We start from the raw sequence: 6,828 nt of genomic DNA on the forward strand, positions 1-6,828 counted from the left end.
GGCAAACAACAAACAGGTAAAGACAATCAGAACTAGAATTTAACATTCATAAAGATGCATTATTGAAACATAATTTTTGTAATAATCCTCATTTCCAGAGATAGCCAAATCAAGACTAATTTGCTTGTAAAACAAGTCCAGTTTTAATAAACTTGACCTAATTAATTACATAAGCTCAGCAAGAACAGCGACTGATCATATAAATCCTTTATAATTTGCTTTGCTAGAACTTTTTGTAAGGAATCTCTAGGTTGAACTTTTAGGCCTCTCCAGGCCAGAAGCCAGCCATATACTTGCCATCAGACGTGCCTGCAATACTTAGAGAGTTGGGCAAGTTCCTCTTCTAGAGGTCCCCAAGATATCCTGAGGTTCCTGCACCTGCCAGGAAGTGACATTCTTTACTCACCTGGTAAGGCTGCTGGGAACTCTGTAAGCAAGGCATAAGGCCAACATTTCCAACGGGCTTTGTTGGCTTCATGCTTTATAAAGTCAACCTTAGTTCCTTAAAGCTGTTTGGTTATTTCTGAGTCTATGCATGATTCTCAAATATGACCTTCCAGTCAAAGCCTAGTAAAATAACCAATGGTGTCCTGTTACAAAGAGAACAGATTCTTATATAACTCATGCAAATAACTGTAATTGCCATGAAAAAGAACACTTACTGGGAGTCTGAATTTCAGAGGGTTCAGGTAGAGAGAAAGGTTAAAAGCTTCAGTTTGTTTCCCAATGAATACCTTATCTTATTTTTGTATATCATGGATATCTTAAGAGAAAGTTTCCTTAATCGGGAAGAACAAACAGAGAACCAGCAGTTGTTTAAAACAAGAGTCATGAAAACTGTAATTTTCCTCAGTTTATTTTGTACCGTGTTCCTAATTTTTGTTCAGTTTGAATGATGTCTTTTGGTTCTGGAAATTCTTATCCATTTTAGTATTAATGTTAAAGATTTCAGATCCCTGTATTTGTCCTAAAAGTCCTTTTTATAATTCTTGAAGATAAAAGACGTTTTGTAAGAGCATCAGAACAATAAGTGACAAAAGACTAAAAAGTGGACATGGTTAACAGTCTGATGAGAGTTCATTTTGATGCAATTGACAAGGAAATTTGGTTATTTCTGTGACACATAACACTTTGATAATCAGAATATCAAGTGTCAACCTTATCACCAAAACATATTACAATTTTAGGAATTGCGTATATATTTGAAGAGTTATAGCATTTACCCAAGCAATAAAACCTAAACTTAACCATTATTTGTTTGACAGTGTTTGCAGAGTAACTTAACATAACAAATAAAATGGCCTAACAGGTCAAAAAGACTTCATTTACAATTTAAATCTTGGAAGTTTGTTAAAACCTTAGAAAGTTATAAAGCACATCCTAAATAGGATTATAGATCATTACAAATCTTAAAAACTTTAAACTATTTATTTAACCAAGATGGCAATAGAGATTTCAAAAACAAACATGTAGGGTTGTATAGTTGTTAGCAAAACTTAGGTCCTTTAACATTGAGGAGTTTTTTTTTTTTTTTTCCCAACGTTTATTTATTTTTGGGACAGAGAGAGACAGAGCATGAACGGGGGAGGGGCAGAGAGAGAGGGAGACACAGAATCGGAAACAGGCTCCAGGCTCTGAGCCATCAGCCCAGAGCCCGACGCGGGGCTCGAACTCACGGACCGCGAGATCGTGACCTGGCTCAAGTCGGATGCTTAACCGACTGTGCCACCCAGGCGCCCCTAACATTGAGGAGTTTTAACTTTAAGTTGTCAAAGACCTGATAAAGACAAAACATAAGCTTTCATTTTCCCAGCAGACGAAAGAGAAAAAACCATTTGCATACATATATTTACTATATGTATTATATATTATATATAATATAGAATTATAGATTTATTTATATATCATATAAATATATATTATATATAAAATTTAATATATATATCAAGAGCAGAACAATCCAAGAAAACTTTGTCTTTTGAATATAGAAAAGCAGAATTTTAACCTTATACCAGTGTAGTTAAAAAAATATTTTTTTAATGTTTATTTTTGAGAGAGAGAGAGAGAGAGAGAGAGACAGACAGACAGACAGACAGAGTCAGAGTGTGAGTGGGGGAGGAGCAGAGAGAGAGGGAGACACAGAGTCCGAAGCAGGCTCCAAGCTCAGCTGTCAGCACAGGGCCTGATGCTGGGCTCAAATCCACAAACTGTGAGATTGTGACCTGAGTCAAAGTCATATGCTTAACCAACTCAGCCACCCAGGCACCTCAATACCAGTGTACTTTTAAAATCCATTAATTTCACTTAGTCCATTCTAACCACATATAAAATTCCTTTCCAAAGATTTCCTTTCACGAACCTTCTACAACTTTCCTTTGCCTTCAAATTTTGTCCCAAGCCATTTCTCTTCAAACAACCAATCTCATTTAGGACAAAATTACTTTCTTTTACTTTCAACAAAATTATATTTCCATTTACTATATCTTATACATCTTCTACTTTTTTTTTTACATACAGAGTTGTTTCCCTTATTTCCATCAGTCTTAACTACATTTAGCAGAATTTTAACTCTTAGGAACCTTAGTCTCCAGTGAAAACTAAGTAGTAACAAATTGTGAACTGTTAAAGCAGAATTTTTTTAGATGACAAATTTATGAACCAGTTAAGCGCAAAGCATGTTTACCAACAGACCCAAATAGCCTTAGTTTCTCTGCAATAAGAAGTCAAAAGCACAAATCTACATTGAATAATTAATATTTTAGCATTCCATTCTATTTGGAAAAGACCTATATGTCCAATGAATTCAGTCCCACTTACCAGGCAAGCAAAGTTTCAGATTACCAAAGACTTTGAAAGCTATCTTAACAATTACCCATGAAAACTTTGAGACAGGCAAAATTAACCATTATTTTAAGTCATCTTTTCACTAACAACTTGGAACGGAGATAACGTGAGCTTTTGTGACCTTCAGCGAACCTAGATAGAGTAAGTTCCATATTTAATGCTGATAACTGTAAAAACATGTCTATCTTAATTAAATCAACAAACTTAATTTAAATACCAAATATGTTCTACCTGTGTCCACTTAAAAGCCAATCAATTGTTCCCCATTGTCAGTTTTTACCTGGGAATCTGAAGTGGGCGGTCCAAGGGGGTGCTCTTCACTCTTTGACATTGATGATGGGAGTAGGAGCCAATGGTGCCAGAGACACCGAGGATGGTATAGAAGCCAGTTTTGTAGGCTGCATCCAAGGTGGTGCAGAAACAGGAGTGGGAGGGGAAGGCAGAAGAGGCAAGGTGCCAGCAGAAGGCAGAAAAGGAGGATTCCCAGTTTTAAACATTGTCAGCTGGGACAGAGGAACAGACGCCAGATTTTTGTGTTGTTTTGTTTTGCTTTGTTTTCTACCAACTAGTGGAATTAGGCTGTCCATGTCAGGCTGGAAAAGACAGGGAATTTCCTGAAACAAATGGAATTTTAATAGCTGTTTGGGAATATTCCTTAAAGTTCCCATCCTGACTAACCACAGTTGGCTCCAATTATCGTAGCCATTAACCTAGGAAATGAATGAGGGAAAAGCCCTCACATGGAATTAGAAGAAGGAACAGTAAGAGAGGGTCAGTGTCCCCTTCGTTAGGGATGGCTTGTGTTTCCTCCAGCGACTGTGTTTTATCAGAAGGAAGTCTGTTTAGACAATTATCATCCAATATATGTCTGGGGGAGTTTACTAACCAAATACATTTGGGCAAAAACATTCTACAAGAGGCCCTTAGGTCCAGAGCCTCAAAGGCCTGGACCTAGGGTAGCTTGTGCTTTGCCCTCAACTTGCCTTATGGTCTTTTATCAGAGTTTCTCTCCTTTTTTTCTTAGTGTTTATTTATTTATTTTGAGAGAGAGATAGAGAGTGAGCAGGGGAGGGGCAGAGAGAGAGAGGGAGACAGAGAATCCCAAGCAGGCTTTGCTGTCAGCACGGAGGCTGATGTGGGGCTCAAACTCACGAACCATGAGATCATGACTTGAACCAAAATTAAGAGTAGGATGCCTAACAGACTGAGCCATCCAGGTGCCCCAGAGTTTCTCTCCTTTTAACTAAATGAATTCTGACTAAAGCACTTTACATTTGGGTTTTCCCCAATTTTTTTTTCTTTCAAAAATTTTCAGGGGCACCTGGGTGGCTCAGTCGGTTGAGCGTCCGACTTCGCTCAGGTCACGATCTCACGCATCAGGCTCTGTGCTGACAGCTCAGAGCCTGGAGCCTGCTTCAGATTCTGTGTCTCCCTCTCTCTCTGGCCCTCCCCCCCGTTCATGCTCTGTCTCTCTCTGTCTCAAAAATAAATAAATGTTAAAAAAAAATTTTTTTTTAAATATTAAAAAAATTTTTCAAATCTGCAGAAGAAAATTTAAGCATAGCTTAATGAACACTTGTAAATCCTTCATCTAGAGTCACCAGCTGTTAACATTTTGCTTTATTGTTTTATCTGTTTATCTCTCTCTTTGTGTATATTCAGACAGATACACACGCACAAATACACACAAATTCTTTGAGTTTTAGTTGCAGACATCATGGCATTTTAGTCCCAAATACATCAGAAGCTTCCTAACAAGACCAGGCTCCTACAAAACCACAGGACAAATATAACACACAGGAATTTTAATGTCGATGTAGTATGATTGTCTAATATGCAGTCAATATTTGAATTTCCTCAATGCTAACCTTTATAGCTGTTTTTTAAATGGAAAAGTTATGATTCAGTCAAATATTGTGTTGTATTTAAACATTTTTTAAATTTTATTTTTTATTTTTTTAAATTTACATCCAAATTAGCATATAGTGAAACAATGATTTCAGGAGTAGATTCCTTAATGCCCCTTACCCGTTTAGCCAATCCCCCTCCAACAACCCCTCCAGCAACCCTCAGTTTGTTCTCCATATTTATGAGTCTCTTGTGTTTTGTTCCCCTCCCTGTTTTTATATTATTTTTGTTTCCCTTCCCTTATGTTCATCTGTTTTGTCTCTTTCACTCATATGAGTGAAGTCATATGATTTTTGTTTTTCTCTGACTAATTTTACTTAGCATAACACCCTCCAGTTCCATCCATGTAGTTGCAAATGGCAAGATTTCATTCTTTTTGATTGCCGACTAATACTCCTGTGTGTGTGTGTGTGTGTGTGTGTGTGTGTGTGTGTGTGGTGTGTATATACACACACACCACATCTTCTTTATCCATTCATCCATCGATGGACATTTGGTCTCCTTTCATACTTTGGCTATTGTTGATAGTGCTGCTATAAACATGGGGGTGCATGTGTCCCTTTGAAACAGCACATCTGTATCCCATGGATAAATGCCTAGCAGTGCAATTGCTGGGTCGTAAGTAGTTCTATTTTTAGTTTTTTGAGGAACCTCCATACTGTTTTCAGAGTGGCTGCACCAGCTTGCATTCCCATATCTAAACTTTTTTTTAAGTTTATTTATTTATTTTGAGAGAGAGCACAAGTGGGGGAGAGGCAGTAAGGGGGGGGGGAGAGAGAATCCCAAGCAGGCTCTACATGGTCAGCACAGAGCTCAACATGGGGCTTGAACCCATGAACGGTGAGATCATGACCTGAACCAAAATCAAGAGTTGGATGCTCAACCAACTGAGCCACCCAGGTGCCCCTGTCATGTGTTGTATTTAGTTGTTATGACTCTTTGGTGTACCCGAAACTAGAACAGTTGTAGTGTTTTTTGACATTTATGACATGATAGGAGGTCTTTTATGACATTGACATTTTGGAAGAGTCTGGGTCACTTGTGGGCAATCCCATAAGTTGGTTTGTCTGATTGTCTCCTCATGATTAGATTTGTGTTAGTTGTTTTTGGCAGGGATGTTACTTGAGTGACATGTCCTAAGGACATCACACCAAGGACACATAGCTATCAGCTTATTTTAGTATTGATGATGCTAATGTGATCACTTGGTTAGAGGTGGTGTTCACTAGATTGCTCCATTTTTAAGATACCCTTTCCCCTTTCTAATTAATAAGTAGTCTATAAGGTAATACTTTGAGATTGCACGAATAGCCACTTTCACAAGTTAGCATCTGTTGATTATTCTTGCTTGGATTATGTTTGGATTCATTTTTTTTTTTTTAGGTTTGTTTGTTTGTTTGTTTATTTATTTATTTATTTTTGAGAGGGATAGAGAGCAAGCAGGATAGGGCCAGAGAGAGAGACAGAGAGAGACAGAGACAGAGACACAGAACCCCAAGTGGGCTTTGCACTGTAGTGCAAAGGGGCTTGAACTCACCAACCATGAGATCATGATCTGAGCTGAAATCAAGAGTTGGACCCCTATCCGACTGAGCCGCCCAGGTGCTCCATCTTTGGCTTCTTAACATTATATTCAGTTTGGGGAACTGCTTCTGTGGTCTCATTAGGAAGATATGAGTTTTCTAAAGTTCCTGGGAATAGGTGAATACCCAGGAGGTTCCCTCCTCTCCTCACTCCCACTTACTACTTCTAGGGGCCTCTTCTGTCCTCAAATCCTAGTTAGGAACCATTGTTATATGCAAAGAAAACTGGTCTTGGCTTCAGCAAGACCTTAAAAGGACACAGCATATTGGAAAGATCTGGGCTCAGATTCTGGACCCACTGCTTATTAGGTCTATGACCTTTATCAGTTTACATAACCTCCCTGAACCTGTTTCTTCAACTGTAAAATGGAGGATGATGATTGTGGCAGACACTGTTGGTAGCCTACCTAACAGCCATTCTTCTGTTTTTCTTGCTAACAGAATCCCAATTTTATTTATTTGGCATGTGCCAAGCCCCAGGAGGAGTCACAAT

The sequence above is a fragment of the Prionailurus bengalensis genome, chromosome A1 (genome assembly GCF_016509475.1).
Source record: "Prionailurus bengalensis isolate Pbe53 chromosome A1, Fcat_Pben_1.1_paternal_pri, whole genome shotgun sequence".
Taxonomy (NCBI): Eukaryota; Metazoa; Chordata; class Mammalia; order Carnivora; family Felidae; genus Prionailurus; species Prionailurus bengalensis.